Below are 18,591 nucleotides of genomic sequence, written 5' to 3' on the forward strand. Positions count from 1 at the left end.
GGTTCTACAATCTGAGGTACAAGATCTCAGGATTAACCCTGAGGGGATTTCACTGACCTTATCAGACCCAAAAGCTACAACTCTTGTTTCATAGGTCCTGATTTACCTTGGTCTTAACCATCCAGCAGAAAAGTATAAAAACAAAGTATAAGAAGTAAAGCCATTCTGTTATGTTGAGCTGTGGGGGACTCAGGTCAACACTTTCTGACTTTGCCAGTGAAGCGGAAGACCCAATACTATTATGGGCTACTGGACTCTTTTAGAATATTTTGCGGAGTTAACTCACCTATAATATTCAAACAACAGAACTTAATAAAAAGAAGGGTATGCAGATGAATGTCCATTTTGTATCTGTGTATTCAAAGTGGTTAGGACAGATATATAGTTACATTCTCTTAATGAATGGAGGGATATGTTCCAATAGTGTTTGTAAATAGGATATCATGTCTGTACTTTGTATAGCTGTTAACCAGTAGGAAGAGAGTATGCAATGTGTTAATTATTGAAACTGTCCTACCAATTTGTTTTGAAACTATCTCACTGCTATTTGTTTCTTAATAAAATTATGAGAAAAAAATCTGAAATCAACACTTGAGGGTATGATGAAGATTCCTAATCCTTTTGTATTTAAAGTAAATTTTTAGAAGAAATAGAATATTACTTCAAATTAAATACTTTACGAAAATAATAGGTATTAAGTTGTAAGTGAGGAAATGTTTTCCTATCATAGTATAAGTTACATAACATGGCCAAGCTAAAAGTATTCCTTTGAGTGTTACTTTTTGGAAAGGCTTTTCTATGACACTATATACCTGTGTTTTCATTTTACAATCTGAATCTCTAACATTCAAAGCATATTTAAACGCTTACTGGAGAAATTTATGTGTGATTGCATTTGGTCACTTACATAGAACGTGAATTTAGAAATCAAGTACACAAATTATCAAAACTGAATCAAAGGTGCCAGGGAGATGGCTCAGTGGAATAAGCACTTCCCTGGCAAGCTCAAGGGCCTGAGTTCAATCCCTGGTTCAAAAAAAGAAAAAAAACACTGAATCAAGAAGATACAACAACTTTCAATAACCCAATAACACCCACAGAAATACGAAATGTAATAAAAAGCTTGCGAACAAAGAAATCTCCAAGTCCTGATGGATTCACAATTGAATTCTACAAGACATTCACATAAGATATAATCCCTATATTCCTCAACCTCTTCAAGGAAATTGAAAAGGAAATAGTTCTCCCAAAATCATTCCTGGAGACAAGTATTTTACTGATACAAAAAAACAGGGAAAGACACAAATAAGAAAGAGAACTACAGGCCAATCTCCTTGATGAACTTGGATGCAAATATCCTCAATAAAATCCTAGGAAATAGAATACAGCAAATCATCAAGAAGATCATAGGCCATGACCAGGTAGGATTCATCCCAGGGATGCAAGCATGGTTCAATATTTGCAAATCTATAAATGTAATACACTATGTCCATAGAGTGAAATCTAAAACCTGCATGATCATCTCAATTGATGCAGAAAAGGCTTTTGACAAAGTCCAATACTCATTCATGTTCAAAGTCCTGCAGAAATTTGGAATAGAAGGCCTCTACTTCAATTTGATAAAAGCCATCTATAACAATAAAATGGCTAATATAATTCCAAATGGGGAATAATTGAAATCTTTTACTCTCCAATCTGCTGCAAGACAAGGATATCCTCTATCACCCCCACCCCCCTGCTCAATATAGTTCTGGTATCATGAACTAGAGCCATTAGACAAGAAGGAGAAATGAAAAGAATAAGAATAGGTAAAGAAGAAGTTAAATTTTCATTATTTGCAGATGACATGATACTTTACTTGGAAGACCCAAAGAACTCTACCAAGAAGCTACTAGAATTGATACAGAAATTCAGTAGCATAGCAGGATACAAAGTCATGAACTAAAAGTCAGTGGCATTCCCCTACACAGATAATAACCACATGGAGAGGGAAATTATAGAAACAATATCTTTTACAATAGCACCGAGGAAAATGAAATAGCTTGGAATTAGTCTAACTAAAGAATTAATCTAACCAAGATCTTTTCAAGGAAAATTGCAGTACTCTTAAAAAAGAGATCGTTGGGATTCCAGAAAATGGAAAGATATTCCATGCTCCTGGATAAGAAAAAGAAACATCTTGAAGATGGCCATACTCTCAAGATGGTTGTACAGATATAATGCAATCCCTATCAAACTACCACCAACATGCCTCACAGACATAGAGAAATCATTGCTAACATTTATGTGGAACCAGAAAAGACCTAGAATAGCAAAGGCAATGCTGGGCAACAAAGACAAGGCAGGAGGCATTACAATTCCTGATTTGAAATTATACTAGAAGGCTACTGTGATAAAATCAGCATGGTATTGGCAACAAAATAGACCTGAGGATCAATGGAATAGCTTAGAAGATGCAGATACCTCTAAGAACACACTCAGCGACCTGTTCTTTGACAAAGTGGCCAAACATGCTCACTGGAAGAAAGATAGCCTCTTTGACAAATGACTGGAAAAACTGGTTCTCTACATGCCAAAAACTAAAACTTGACCCAGGTCTATCACAATGCACTAAACTAAAGTCAAAATGGATTAAAGATCTAAACATTAAAACAGAAACACTAAATCTCCTGGAAACTCTTGAAGACATAGGGGCAGGCAAAGTGTTCATGAACAAAAATCAAATCGCATGGGAAACACTTGAAAGAATTAACAACTGAGACTTGCTCTTACTGAGCGGTTTTTTCATGTCAAAAGAAATTACCAACAAAGTGAAAAGACAACACACAAATTTTGAAAAATTATTAGCTAATAAGCATTTGGATAAAGGTCTGCTCTCTAGAATTTATAGAGAACTCAAAAACATTAGGGCAAAAAAAAAAAAAATAATTAAAGACCCAATTCAGAAATGGGCATCTGAGATGAACACACACTTCTCAGAGGACAAAATTAAAGAAGCAAATAAATATATGAAAAAATGATCCACATCACTAGCCATCCATGAGATGCAAATTAAAACAACACTGAGATATCATCTCACCCCAGAAAGAATGGCTATTATAAAGAAATCAACCAACAAGTGTTAGAGAGGCTGTGAGGAAAAGGGAACCCTTCTGCCCCTCAGGTGGGAATGTAGACTAGTGCCACCATTAGGGAATCAGTGTGGAGACACCGTAAAACACTAGGACTGGAAATCCCTTTCAAGCCAACTATAGCTCTACTGGGAATTTTCCCAGAGGAACTGAATACATCATATCATAGTGATATATATGTACCTATATTTATAGCAGCACAATTTTTGATGAGAAATCTTGGAAACAATCAAGATGCCTCTCACCTGAGGAATGGTTGAAAAAGATGTGGTTTTTTTTAATACAATGGAGTATTACACAGCTATAAAGAATGATAAACTTGAAGCATTTTTACTTAAGTGGATGCTACTTGAACATATAACCATAAGTGATATAAACCAGATCCACATGTGTAAATATCATATAGTTTCCCTGGTATAAGAACTGAAAAGAACAAATACAGGTAGAAAGATATAACACAATTAAAAGGAAAGCAAGGGCTAGAGGATTGGACAACAAGGAGAGGTCACGGAGAAAAGCTGGGAAACATGACAGGGGCAAAGCCATACATTTATACACACAAGAAAGGCAAGGCAATTTTCCTGAAAAACATCAGCAGGTTTTTGAAACTAGCAATCAATTGGTAGGATTCTCACCCTGACTAACTATATATGCTGATACCTGTAAACCAAGCAACTTCACTAAAGATAGCAATGTGTAATAGAAGGGTCACACTTGGAATGCCTGTCATTGTCTTCTAAATAGGTTCTTCTTGTCATGACATAACAATTATTACCATACCGCCTCTCAAGTAAATGTTTTTTTTTTTCAAATAAATGGTAATAAATGAAAAAGAGACACAAGAAAAAAATGTCAGAGGACTCCCCTGCTACAATTCTGTATGTGGTTAGAATTCTAAATTTCTGTGTAAAAATATATAATTGTTTATTCATATTCTTTAAATATTTTTCATTTTTAAAATTTTTTTCTCCATATTCTGTAGGGACTTAAATTTTAACATATCAATACTTCATGGAAAATACCTGTTCCATGTTATGCCTAAGATGTTTGATATTCAGACAGATAGTGCCATTAAACCTAACTGCATGTGTTATAGAGTAATAATAAGCTTCTCTTCTGGAGGGTTAACTACCTAAGTTTGCAGACCAAAAATTAGAGAAATATAAGGACTGCAAGGATAGTCAATATGTTGGCCCTAGCCTTTCAATGTCAGTGAAGACTCAGGACATAGAAGATCCTATACTGTAATATCATGTAACTCAGTTGAGTCCAAAATTTTCTGATGAAGGAGATTATGGGGCCATAGAGCAATGTGATTGATGATGTAGAGTGTGCCTAAGGAGAGTCACCTGGAGAGAAAACATTCTCTCAGGCTTTCACAGAGAGCAAATTGATCAGGCAATGGCCGGGACTCATCCACAGGGCTGACACTGACAAAGGATCTACAAACTGTGGTACGGGGTTACAGGATAAATCCAGAGGGTGCTTGATTGACCTTATCAGATACAAAAGTTAGATTTCCTGTTATATAGGTCTTGCTTTATCTTGGTCTTAACCATCCAATGAAAAAGTATAAAAAGAAGGTATATAAAGTAAAGTCATATTAATATGCTGAGGTATAAAAGGCTCAAGTCAACAACTTGTGTGGTTAACCCACTACTATGGTGGACTACTGGAGTGTGTTGGATTATTTTGCTGAATTCATGCACCTGTACTATTTAGATGCCAATTGAATACCTCTCTGATAGGACTAAACAAAAAAAGAGGCTATAAAGGAATGATCATTTTGTATCTGTATATACAGAATAATTAGGATAGATATACAGCTACTTTCACTTAATTCAGTGAGAAGAAAGATTTGTACTAATAGTGTTTGGATGGGGTATCCTGTCTTCATCTCGTAGTATGGATAACCACTAAGAAGATAACAATGTACAATGTATTAATTATTTAAACTGTCCTCTTATGCAGTTTTGAAACTGTCTCATTGCTATTTGTTCCTCAATAAATTAAAATTAAATTATAATAAAAACAGTGAAAACTCATTAAAGATGTATGAATTTTTTTTGGCAGAATAGGGGGTTGAACTCAGGACTTTTGCTTGCCAGGGAAGCACTTATGCTACTGAGCCATCTCCCCTGCCACAGCCATCTCCTCTGCCCCTGAATTTCTTAAAAAAAAAGAAAGAAAAGAAAATAGAAAAAGAAAACAAAAGAAAGAGATCATGTACATATTTTATATTTAAGGCCAGGTGGAGATAAAAGTAAAGCAAAGAATTGAATAAAATGTATGCTTCAATTATCTACAAAAATAACAGCAATCTAATACCCAAATTTTTCACCCATATGAAACACCCAGGTAGAATTCAGTTCTATGTGTGTCTGTATATTTGTGCAGATACATATGTTCCGTTTTTCTGTTTGGGTGATGGGAAAATAGTAAGCAACCTAGGTTTTGTTAGAAAATTGTCATTTTAATTAACAACTGTAAAGCTTATTCAATCAAGTTCTGTATGAACACATCCACTCTACGCTAAAACTGTGCTGACACTATCAATTTTTCAGTGCCTGAGAATCTGCACTTCTTTAGCACTGTCTGCTTTGAAGGTTCACTAAGGAGTTCTGTGCTAGGGCGCTCTCCCAGGGAAATGTGACTCGCTCAGCATAAATGAATATTGTTTTTGAAAGTGACTGTTTATAAAAGTTTAGAGCATTATCAAGCATGGTGAAATATACCAGGGTTTTCATAATAAGAGTCAGGGCTGAAAGGTAAAGGAAGACAGGCAGCAATGGGACTCAGCAAGTGTATTGGACTCAGAGTTGGCCTGATAGGAGGTTTTTTTTTTTTCTTTGCTAGAGGAATGCACAAACTTGTGGTATACAAGTGAAAAGTACTATGGAGGAGTAAGTGTGCTGTCTTTTCTCCAGCCTTCTAACCTTGATGGGCCCAAATTGAACCCAATTTAGTAGACAAAAGCAAGATATTTTTATTATTAAAGTGTTTAGTGCATTGGGGCAAAAACTTCAAGACAATTCGAATAGCGAATTGTAAAAGAAAATAAAAGGCATAGTTTGTTACTGATGTGGAATAGTACGGTCTATTACAGTAAACTTAAAATATATGAATGAATTCTAATGCATAGAAAGCAGCCCACTTTAGGTTATATTTCACAAAATGTTGAAGGCATGAATCAGTCAGTTCACTGTATCAATCATTTTTAAAAAATCACAAGAATCAGGAATAAAAGAAATCAAAACTGTGAACAATTAAAAGAAAAAGAGAAAAATGTGTGTCTAAACCAATTCTATGTGTGCTCTTGAACTATACCAAGACCTTATTTAGCTAACATATCTGATCTTAAAGCAAGTTAAGTGATTTGTATACAATAATATCTTAAAACATATTATTTACTTGTGTATAATTTTACATAAAGGCTGGTGAGATAGCTCAGCAGACTAGACTGCCTGCTTAGACAAGCTTAGGCAAGTTCAGGGATCGCGACTCAATCCCCAGCACCACATGTCGTGTTGGTCCCACCCCTGGGCAGGCTGAGCTGGCCACAGAATCTGGGCCTAGGGGTGCACTCTGTAATCCTAGTGCTGAGGAGGCTGAAAGCAGAGGGATCACTGTGAGACCAAGCTGCATAGTGAGACCGAGCTGCAACAACCAAATACACTGAAAAACATAAATAAATTAAAAATTTTGGATAAGCCCCAGTTTATACATAAATGACAATGACATCAAAGCAGAGAGCACACATAAGCACACTGTGCATAGCAGAATAAGTCCAGAAATGTTATATGTCAGTATATCATATTAGACAGACATAACAGCATATATTTTGCATGCTATGTTTCTGACATATTTCTATAAATACATTTTTATTTCTATTTGGCTGTTGTTGTTGATACAAGGTCTCACTATGCAGATCAGACCTGTAATGATCCTTCTGACTGAGCCTCACTGGCACTGGGATTACAGGTATGCACCACCGTGCCTGGTTCAGGGGCTGCTTGGGCATACCCGGGGTCTAGGACTGGCATGTGTGCGGAGGCCAAGATCTAACTCAGGTCCAGGCAGGTGCTTAGACCACCGAGCTATGCCCCCAGCCCTATATTTCTAATTACACTTTTATCTTACTTTCTCAAAGTATATATGGCATGCTCTTTTCCTATTAGGTAACTGCAACAAAAAAAAGTACTAGAGAATTTAGCTTCAGATTAGAGACCAGATACATGTGCCCTGAAGAAATCATGGATCTGTAAACTCAGGACACACTCCTGACCACAAGGTGTTTAATAATGTAGGCCCAGACAAAGAGAAGAATGGTCCAAACTGCTCCTACTTCTTTTATAGATTAAACTAATGAAGAATCAAATTAAATATATAAATACATTTCTTGGGCAGGAAAATCAATTGACTAGAAACCACAACAGTGAAAAATGTATCATAACTTTGTTTAGAAACTTGTTTGTATACTAGGAAGAAGTAATTAAGGAACTCACAGTGATTAATAGATTATTTCTACTTAGCCCTTGATTAAATTTGGTTTTACAAAGTATCCTAACAACAAACTTCTGAACCATTCTCCTATTCATATTTCTTTCTTAGTGATTCTACCACAACTTCATTAATTTTAATTCTTTTACTGCATGTGAAAGTAAATGCCACTTGAAAATGTGCAAAGCTCAAAACCTTTAGAATTACATAGTTATCAAGATCAACAAGCCGTGAAAACAGGAATAAACTGTTTTCTGTATCATCGTTCTAGCAAAAGAAGCGAGCTTTACATGAAACCAGGAAGACAAGAAAATACATGAAAGAGTATTCTGATTTATCCTTCAATCATGAATCCTTTTCATATAGGCCACAAAGCGGGAGTGTTTGAGAAGTTGACTCCACTATCCTGAGTACATAAAAGTAAGTCAGGGGCTGCAACCCAAGTAGACAATATCAATGAGCTACTATTCAGATGGAGTTGATAGGTTGGCTTTCAGATTAAGGCTTTATTACCTTAACAAAGCTACTTGGTGTTTTACTTATTTTATTTTATTTATTTTTTCAGGACAGGTCTTATTGTGCAGTTCAGGCTAGCCTTGAATTCACTATCCAGCCCTGGTGATTCCTCCTGCTTCAGCCTCCTGAGTGCTGGGACTATAGACATGAAACCCCATGCCTGACCACAAAGCTGCGTTATTATACAGGATTATTCCATTTGTTTTCATAATGATTAATATATGTTTTAGATTTGAAGACAAATAAATGAGAATAAATTCTTAGGGAAGTTTTCTAAGCCTTCCTACACTAACAATCACATGGTATATCCATTAATCAGAACACATATGTTGGAAAGGTATAAAGATTTTCGTTTACAATTACTTTATATATAGTTGGCCATGACATTGCCAATTGGCTGTCATTTAAGGAAAACAGGGTTTATTTTAGCAGGTAGTGTGCTTTTATTATATATAGCGTAATTTCAAAAATTTGGAAAATTATGTCCAAATGATAAGCTTATGAAGCACTTAGGCATAAACAACTGTGTAAAAATGCATCATTAATATTACGTTGCCTTACTTGTCCAACTCAATATTTAGCTTGATTTCTGTAAGCTGAGAGGGATATTTCTTATGCATATGAACAAAGGAACATCACCAGTGGGAAGAAGAAATAATTGATGAGCTATTTCCTTTTGAAAGAGTGGATGAGAAAATGCCATATGGTTGGTGGATAAAATCTGCACTAGAAGCCTTCAAAATATTTTTGAAGATTTATTATTCATATGATAAATGCATATAACAGTTTTAGATAGGTTAAATAGAAAACAGAAAATTTTAGTTTTTCAGAGTTTATATTGGATATAATTGAACATAAACAGAATTTACATCTCCTTTTTCCACATAAGAATTTTTTAAGTATAAACATGATAAGAAATAAATATAGAATAACAGTCCACAAATTTTATTTTATTTTATTTTTTGAAGAGAGAAAAGTATTTATTGCAGGTTCAGATGACAACTATTACCTCTACAAAACAGTAAGGCAAGGAAACAACAGTTACAGATTGTTTTGATCATTCAGGAAATTCTTTAAAAACAGGGTTTTTTTTGTTTTTGGTTTTGGTTTTTTTTGGGATTTTTGGTATTAGGAGTTGAACTCAGAACCCTGTGTTTGCCAATCAGGGACTGTACTGCTGAGCCATATCCTCAGCTCTAGAACAGGTATTTTCTTGTGCATATATAGTTCACAGGACATTCCACAAATTTTAAGCCAACTACATTTAAAGCTGTAGGAAGTTTTGTGAAATTTTAATGCTTAGAAAAAAATTACTTCAAAAATGGGTATAACAATATATATTACATATATGTGTATATACATGATAATATATATGAGAAAAACTTGGAAACTTAGAAAAAACATAGTTTTCAATAAGGAATGAATGTTGATGGAGAGGAAGCAGGGAGAAACAATTTAGAATTTAAGAGACCTGAGACTGGATTGAGGAGGACCTAGGTAATATAATTCCCTTGTCCTCTTCGGGCAATTCATAAACCAGGCCAATGGAGGAAGTGCTCCAGGAAGAATTCTTTATATTGTATTGTCCAGATACATCCTCCAAAATATAAAAACATTGTCTGGCCAGGAGCAAAACAAAATTTATCAAAACTGTAGAATTCATGTCATTTCTCCTGTTGCTGTACACTCAGTGAATTTTAAGGATGCACTACAAAAGTAGTATTAGTTCAGTTTTTTCTCCGTTGGTTACTAAGATGACCTGAATGTTCCCTGCAATATAATTATGTTTTAGATAGGCTTTTACCAGACTTTAGTCTTCTGACAAAGTTTGGAGCCTTTACTGACAAAGCTTGTGATTGCATATTCTGCTTCTACCCCTTTTTGCGGGCGTTATAACCCAACATTGCTTTTGTCAGTGTCCATTGAGGTATTCCTTTTTCATCATTTATGTATGTATGCATGTATGTCAGGGTCTTGTCAGGTAGCTAGTCTCGTGGTGGTCCTCCCAGCTCAGCACCCCCAGCCCTGGGATTACAGGCCTGTGTCATAACTCCAGGTTGCAGTGGCCAGCACGATGTGCCCGGAGTCCTAGGGCCAGCGTGGCATGTGGTACCTGGGATCAAACCCGGGTCTTTCTGCCTGCCAGGCAGGTGCTTAGACCGCCAAGCTAGCTCCCCAGACAGAGGTACTCCTTTAAGGAAAGGTAATAAGCAGGAAGGTAGAGTGTACACTTCACATTCGTGGGAGAGGAGGAATGTAATTCCAAAGGTATCAAGTAGCAATTACAGATGGCCTAATCAAAGCGAAAAACATTCACAAGAAACCACGCAACATTCTCAGGACACCTCCCACTGACTATGTGAAAAAGTGTTAGGACAGGCAGCGGATTTTTAAAGAGAATACGTTTCCCTTGAGACACCAGGAGCAGCGTAATCGTCGTGAAAGAATGACAACTAAGCTACAAGTACAAAGAGAAAACATGGTCATTTTTAATTATTAATCTTCACACAGTTTGGACCTTCAGATTACTACAGGGTCAAGCAAACTTCAGGTTTAAGTTACATTCCTTCTGCTAAATTTAATAAATTCTATATTAGTCATAATAATTTACTAATGTATTTCTCTGAATTGTCATGTATGCAGTTACATCATCGGTAAACAATTAGAGGTTCTTTTCAAAAGTTTCTAAATCTCATCTCCTATCTTTCAAAGAAAGGTAGCTTTGTGAAGTTATCTGAAGAAAAGCACTTTCTGTGCTGCAATGATTATTAAGAAAAAACAAGTCATCCACTATGAGAACTACGCCAGAGAAAAGGCACTGAAAAAATTACCTAAATATATTGTTTTCATTTCGCAGGCTTTCTTTTGCTTCCATGTATGTTCAAAGTCTTCTTTTGTGTGTGTGTGTGTGTGTGTGTGTGTGTGTGTGTGTGTTACCAAGAATTGAACTCAGGACCCTGCGCTTGCCAGGCAAACGCTTATTCTACTGCGCTATCTCCCAGGCCCCAAAGTCCTCTTCTACAGAAAAACTTCTCATCTATTCTTATTAGTCTTTTCAATCCCTGTGTTTTCCTCCCAACTAAGTCCACTATATCTATAAAGTTGCATAGAGAAATAAGTAAATAATCAACAATAATTCAACATTTAACCCGTTATTAAATTATTCTACAAAGGTACTGGATTAAAATACCAAAATACAGAGACCTAATTTAACTTAGCATTTGTAACAATCTGGAAAATTTTATTTCTCTCTTTATAATAAATAAAAACTAATTGAAAAGAAAAAGCAATGATTTTTTTATACCAATCATGGAACTAAAATTACAGGAAAAAAATCACCACAAAATTAGAAGAGAGGGCTGGGGAGATAGCCCAATGGCATAAAAGCCTCTCTGGCATGTTGAACTCATTGTCCTGAGTTCAATCCCTTGTAATCACTCCCCGAAAAAAAAAAAAAAAAAACGAAGAAGTACATCAAAGAGATGCAGTAATTAGGGCCTTTAAGTGGCAAGAATATTCAGAAGGTATTTTTGATAAAGTATCGTAGGTTGAACGTGGATTAGGAAAACAGCAGAAAACGCACGGTTGTCTCAATTTTTAAGAATCACACTAAGTCTCAATGAGTCAATAAATATCCTTTTCTGCGTCTGGCTAAGGAAGGCAAAAATTAACCGCCGTGAAACATGCACATAATTGTCTCCATTAGAAATAAATAATACTACTATCTATGGCAAATTTATTTTCCTAACTCAGCAAAGAAAGTGGTAAGGTGAGAGAGATTAATATCAGAGTGAATAGAAACCATCCCTACTAAGTCCTTGGACATTAAAGACACAGTAGATGAGAACTACAAGATATTCTAACCACTATACACTGACAGCAAAGACGAAATTGATAATATTTTGAAAACACAAGTAATTGCCACGCCCCCAGGGCACGCTGAGACAGCGATTGAGACTGGATGTGGTGGTGCGCGCCTGGAATCCCAACTCACGGGAGGCTGTAAACAGGCAGATCACTAGGAGTCTGATCTAGTAGTGAGGCCCTGAACGCCCTGTAGGCCCTTCCTTAAAATACAATAAGTAAATAAATAAAAATTAAAAAATTAAAAATGAAAATACAAGTAATTGAAATTTACATAATTGAAATATTCAAAATTTTATTGCATAAATTCAATCAATAATGTAAACCATTTAAGAAACAAAACATAGGCAAAAAACAAAATACACCAGGCTCTTTAAGTGTCAGCCCCATGGACTGGCCAGATAGCTCAGAGGGTTAAAGTGCCTGGTTAGGCAGACGCAGGGACCGGGTTGGATCCCCGGTGTGCCGTGCTGGTCCTGCCCCTGGCACGTGCTGAGCCGGTGACTGAGACTGGCGTGGTGGCCCTCGTCTGAAATCCCCAGCGCTTGAGAGACTGAACCCAGGAGGATGTTTAGGAGTCTGATCTGTGTAGTGAGACGCTGTAGACCCTGTACTAAATACATTAAAAAGGAAGCTTCAGTCCTGTTACTCTTAGGTAAAAGCAAGATCAATGGACATTTATTTTACTAATTTGATGAAGCAAACATTATAATAATTATGTAACTAAAAACAATATATTGCTCCAACCTACTAAATAAACATAACTTGAGAATAAATAATAGATGATTTCAAGACTTAGTATAAAGTTTCAGAAATCAAGACAGTATAGTATTGGTGGAAGAATATATGAACAGTAGACGTGAAAGAATGTTCAGAAATAGATCCATGCAAATATAGTCAACTGATCTTTGACAAAAAAGCAAAGGAATTCAATGGAGAAATGAGATTTTCCCAAAAATACATCAAGGAGTATATAGCAAAATCATCATTGCAAAGGAAAAAAATGTGCCTTACTTAGCCCAGTGGCTATTTAAATACATCAAATATTTGATGTCAAAGTCAAAAACAAAACCATATCTATGTTGGGCCGGGGGTGTAGCTCAGCGGCATGGGTGCCTGCCTGACGTGCGCAAGATCCTGAGTTTGTTCCCTGGAACAACAAAAAAATCTGAAAATATATCTACTTTAGAACAGGAGAAGACAATCTATATGACTTTGTACAGTGGCAACTTGGTTGACAAACCTCATTCATTCCACTCTTCTGGGGAAGATGACCGCATTCCTGCTCATAAGGAAAAAACAGCTGCAGCTGTGCTCCTCCCCTCTGTGGAGTTTAGGAGCAGAAACAAAATTTTTCCAAGTGCATTTGTGAACCTTACGGAATATTTTTAAATTTTATTTATTTGTTTATTTATTTATTTATTTTATGTATGTGTGGCCAGCTCGGCCCACCAGGGGGCGGGGCAGGCTGGCATGTGGTGCTGGGGATTGAACCGCGGTCCCTGTGCTTTGCTTTGCTTTGCTTAGCTTAGCTTGTTCTAAGTAGGTGCTTTAGACCACTGAGCCATCTCACCAGCCCAGGATTACAGAATATAATTGCCCGTCATTGCTAAAACATACTTGACCTCCATAACTGAGGCTGGAGGTAAATATGCGTTAGTCACTTTCCTGATATGCAGACACTGTGTCTGACACCCACAACTTCAGAAGTCTTCATTTGGAGCACAATTTAGGGCAGTCAGTCAGCGGTCGACTGGCCCCAAAGCAGAAGCACCATGGCAGAAGGTCACAGCCCGGCCAGGCGGCCGCCTCATAACAGTGGGAAGCAGGTGGGAAGAGCACCAAAGGAGAGGGGCAGAGACCACGTGTAGCACCCAGGGCCACCCTGCACCATCCACCAAGACACAGCAGAAAGGTGCATCACCAATAGCGTGGGTGACTTACTCCAGTCACGTTACAGAGCAGAACTTAGTAGTCACATTGTAGATTTAATACTTTAGAAAAATGTCAAAAGCCAGATTTATAAAGAATAAAAACGTTGAATTTATTGATAATAAAATATGTGCTCTCCCAAACACATTGTTAAATATATGAAAAAGTCAACAGCTGGGATAAAAGTTTAGAAACATAAATAGCAAATATGTGACTTAAAGTCAAAGTGTATACAAGGGGATAGACAGTACACTTCAACTTAAAATTGTTGTAGCTGGACCAGGGAGCGCAAGTCTGTAATCTCAGTGCTGAAATGGCTAACATAAGAGGATCAAGAATAGTTCAGTACTATCCAGGGATATAAAGTGAGTTCAAAGCCAGGCCAAACTGCGTAAGTGATACCTTGTCTCAAAATAAAAATGACAACAAACACATAAACAACAACAAAAATAAGAAAAAAGCAACGTATCTAAAGATGCACCACACCAGAAGCAACTCTGGCAGCCAGGCGTGTACAAAGATGTTCAGTGTTGTCTGTTATTATGGAAATAAATACTAACATAACAAGATCTCACTGTTTACACAAAAGAGATAAAAAATTTTTCAAACCAACAGAAACTCTCAGTCATTGCTTATGTGAATACAAAAATAGCAGAGCCATTTTGGAAAGAAGGACTTGGGGGCTCTTATTTTTCATTTCTTATAGAAGTAAATACAGTTTTGACATAAAATTCAACAACTATAATCTTAAGATAGTTAATTGAAAAATTATGATCATAGAACACTCTCCATGTGGAGAAGGCTACGCAGCTTCGTTCACCAGAAATAATCATTCTCTTTTAGTAGGTGAGCAAGTAAAGTATATGCATAAATGCAGTGGAATAATATCGGGAATATAGCAGACTATCTTAGTTAATTTTTCCTTTTTTTTTCTTTCTAATAGTGCCAGAGATTGAACTCAGCCCCGTGCGCTTGCCAGGCAGGCACTTGCTCTGCCCAGCTCTCTCCCTGGACCTACTTAATTAGTGTTTTTTTCATTGCTAAGACAAAAAGCACTTGACACCCAGAGGTCGAGGGGGGACAGGTTCATTTGGCTCATAGTCTGTTTTTGTTTGTTTGTTTTTCAAACTGTAGTTGTCCAGGGACATCTCAGAGAAGAAGCAGTTCATGAAGGGCCAAAGACAGAAAGCACAAATGCAACAAGCAAAAAGCTACAAATGACAAGTGACAGCCCTCTTTCTGTGCTTTATTATCTTATCTAGGTTACCCCCGCCTCCCCCATGACAGGTAGCATTCGTACCCAAGCTGAGCCCTCCTGTTACCACTTGTAGGGCTAAGCAAGCCAATCGGTGGACTAAATCAGTAATCACACATCCTTGATCCCAGTATCACACACTTAATCCCAGGTTCACAGGCTTTACACCAAGCCATCTCTGAGAAACCCCACATCTGACTACATGAAGCTTTGGGAGATGCAAGCTGTAAGGGAGATGGAATAGTAAGTCACACAAAACATGTTGGAATCTTAAATTTGTTTAAGTGAGAGGCCAGTATGGAAGTATTATGTTTCATGTAATTCCTTTTACATAGCACTTTAAAATAGCAAGATTAATAGCTGGTGAAAGAACAGTAGTTGCCAGGGCTTGAGAAAGGAAATGGTGCAAGTGTTAGGCAAATAGAATGCTTTGAAGTCACAAAGCTATTCTGTCTAGTAGCATAATATAATGCATTTGTCAGATCCATAAACTTTATAGAGTACGTGAAAATTTGTTTAATTCAAATTAGATGCAAATTACTTTACAAGTTAGAAGAGTCCAAAAATGAAATACAGAATATGACAAAACAATCTGACTCATTACCGATGTGTAAAACAACTCTATTAAAGGGATTTGGAAAAATGGTGCTTTCGGTATTAATGCGGTCTATAAAACAACACCAATTTAAAGAAAAGTGTTTCCTAAAATTACATGTCTACAGAACTCTAGAATCATGCTACATAGTGGAATTAATAATAAAATTGAATAACTTCATACAAAATTTTCTAAGGCTGGCAGCCAGACTCATCATGGGGGACACACAATTACACACAACCCAGGGGAGAATGTCAGCATGACACAGATGGTGTCAGATTCGAGTTGGAGACATTAAGATCGACTCATAACTGGCCTAATAAAGACACAGGTAGATGAACAGTGAAATGCTTCCATACTTGTCATATTCATAAATTGGCGTCCGAGTTTCCCTGAACCATCTGGTAAAAGAGCCTGGACAAAACCGCATAGCCCTATCAATAAGAAAATACTTTGCCTAAATTTTGACTTTTAATCAGTAAATGCAGTAAGTCTGTAAAAAGAATCAGTGTTGAGGGGCGGGGAGATGGCTCAGAAATTCTTGTCCGGCAAGCGCAAGGGTCTGTGTTCAATCCCCGGTTCTTCAAAAAAAAAAAAAAGAGAGAGAGAGAGAGAGAGAGAGAGAGAGAGAGAGAGAGAGAGAGAGAAAGAAAGAAAGAGAAAGAAAGAAAGAAAGAAAGAAAGAAAGAAAGAAAGAAAGAAAGAAAGAAAGAAAGAAAAGAATCAGCATTTCTTGGAGAAATGTTTGATTGTATCACTAGCATAAGCAATGTACAACAGTAATCTAAAAGTTGAGGAATCAGTACACACATGCACACACACGCACGCATGCACGCACAGTGAAGAATATAGCTTAAAATGACATAGTCAAAAGAAATGCAAAATGACCAACGCTCAATTAGAGCATCAAAATTAATAATATGATATTATATTAAAACTTCTAGTGTACCATAAGTGCCCACAAGTTAATAATGATTATAAAAAACCTGTTATAAAGTGTTCCACATAATTTGTGTACACAGTACTTTATGGGAGGGGAAGCTATTTCCTCTTTCTGTATAGTGACTTCTTTCAAAAATTAAAGTGCTGTAGCGGAAGCAGATAAAATTAAAAACCATCATAGAGAAATGTTGCATGCAATACTTCACTTAATAATTAAAGTTAATTATTAGGTATATATTATCTACATGTGTGTATTTGTACACTATATAATATATTCGAATTATCAATTTACTTTTTTGGTCTTCTACAAAACTCATATTTCAAAGAAAAAAACAAATACTTTATGAAAAATATTCTACAGAATGCCTATCTAGGACACCTCAAATCTCTCAGCAGGGTAATTCTCTATGAAAGTGGACATGAAAAATATACTCTGTTTTGATAAAGGTTATCAAAAACAAGAAAGATCTAAATCTAAATAATTGTCACAGGCATAATAATCATATTGAAATATGAAGAATAAATTAATTTAGGTAACTTAGAGTCATAGAGTATAACATATAAAACTAATAAAATCCAATTAAATATAAACTTTAAATAAAAAAGATATGCTATATGTTTATTATCTATTTTATGGTATGTAACAAATAGCTATTTTCTCATACTTAAATTTTTCTAGTTTAGTTGTAAGTAATGGGCGGGCAGGAGAGCTCAGCGATCTAAAGCACCTACTTAGGCAAACCTAGGCAAATGCACAGGGACCGTGGTTCAATCCTCGGCCCCACATGCTGCGCCAGCGCCGCCTGCAAGGTGGACTGAGACGGCCACACACAAAAAAGAGGAGAATACAGACTAGTTTGGTGGTGATGATATAAATAAGATATGTTGAAGAAAAATTTTAAAAACCCAAACTGTAGGCTTTAGTGTATAAAAGTTAATAGTTCGACTGAACAATAGAAAGCACAGAAAAACTGACAAGCAAACATCCTAGAAGCTATTAGCTTCCAGAGTAAAAATAGAAATAATTAACATCAAGACAGTTTTACAAACTTATAGTAATATTAAAACCATTCAATGGTCAAGCTGAAAACACATAAATAAATTTATAGAGTGACAATTTTTAATAATTAATGACTACTAAAGAAGAATACTCAAAATTTACTAGCAGTGCGCAGACGGAAATAATGAGGATAATCTCTGCAAACCGAATAATTTTAAATAAATTATTTCCAGCGTTGCTTAAAATACATAGCCCATGGGTAGGCCAATTTAAAGAATATTTCTTTGAAAGTAACCAGACATTTCAGGTTGAAAAAGTAATTGGGCCACATATTTCTCTGTAAATATCAAATCAAACTGAATTTGAAGTAGGAATTAAATATTCATTAGCCACTTCCTGTTACTGGGACACAATATCTGATACAACTGAAAAGAGAACAGGATTAATTTGACCCACACCATGAGCAGGTTTGGTCCATGGTCAGCTCACTCTATGACTTTCAGAGAGCATCGTTCTAGAAGCCCAGACAGAGCAGAGCTGCTTAGCTACAGCAGCAGTACCAGGGGACTGGGGAGCAGACACAGCCTGGCTGCTCATGACCCGCGTGGACACAGCAAGGCACGAGGGTTAATTGGCCGTGGGGCATTTCTTCATTCAGTCAAGTTGACATATGATGGTAAATGCTTACTAGATACAAACCACTTGGGAAAAGCATAAGTATGTAGAACAGTCATAAGTGAATACAAATATATTTTTACTAAGTAGTATTATACTAACTGGTAGCAATATCTTAAATTTTATCTTTGTTCAATTTTTTACTTCATTTATTTATTTACTTTTTTTTTTTTTTTTTTTT

This window comes from Octodon degus, unplaced genomic scaffold (genome assembly GCF_000260255.1).
Source record: "Octodon degus isolate 3935 unplaced genomic scaffold, OctDeg1.0 scaffold00237, whole genome shotgun sequence".
NCBI classification, from domain to species: domain Eukaryota; kingdom Metazoa; phylum Chordata; class Mammalia; order Rodentia; family Octodontidae; genus Octodon; species Octodon degus.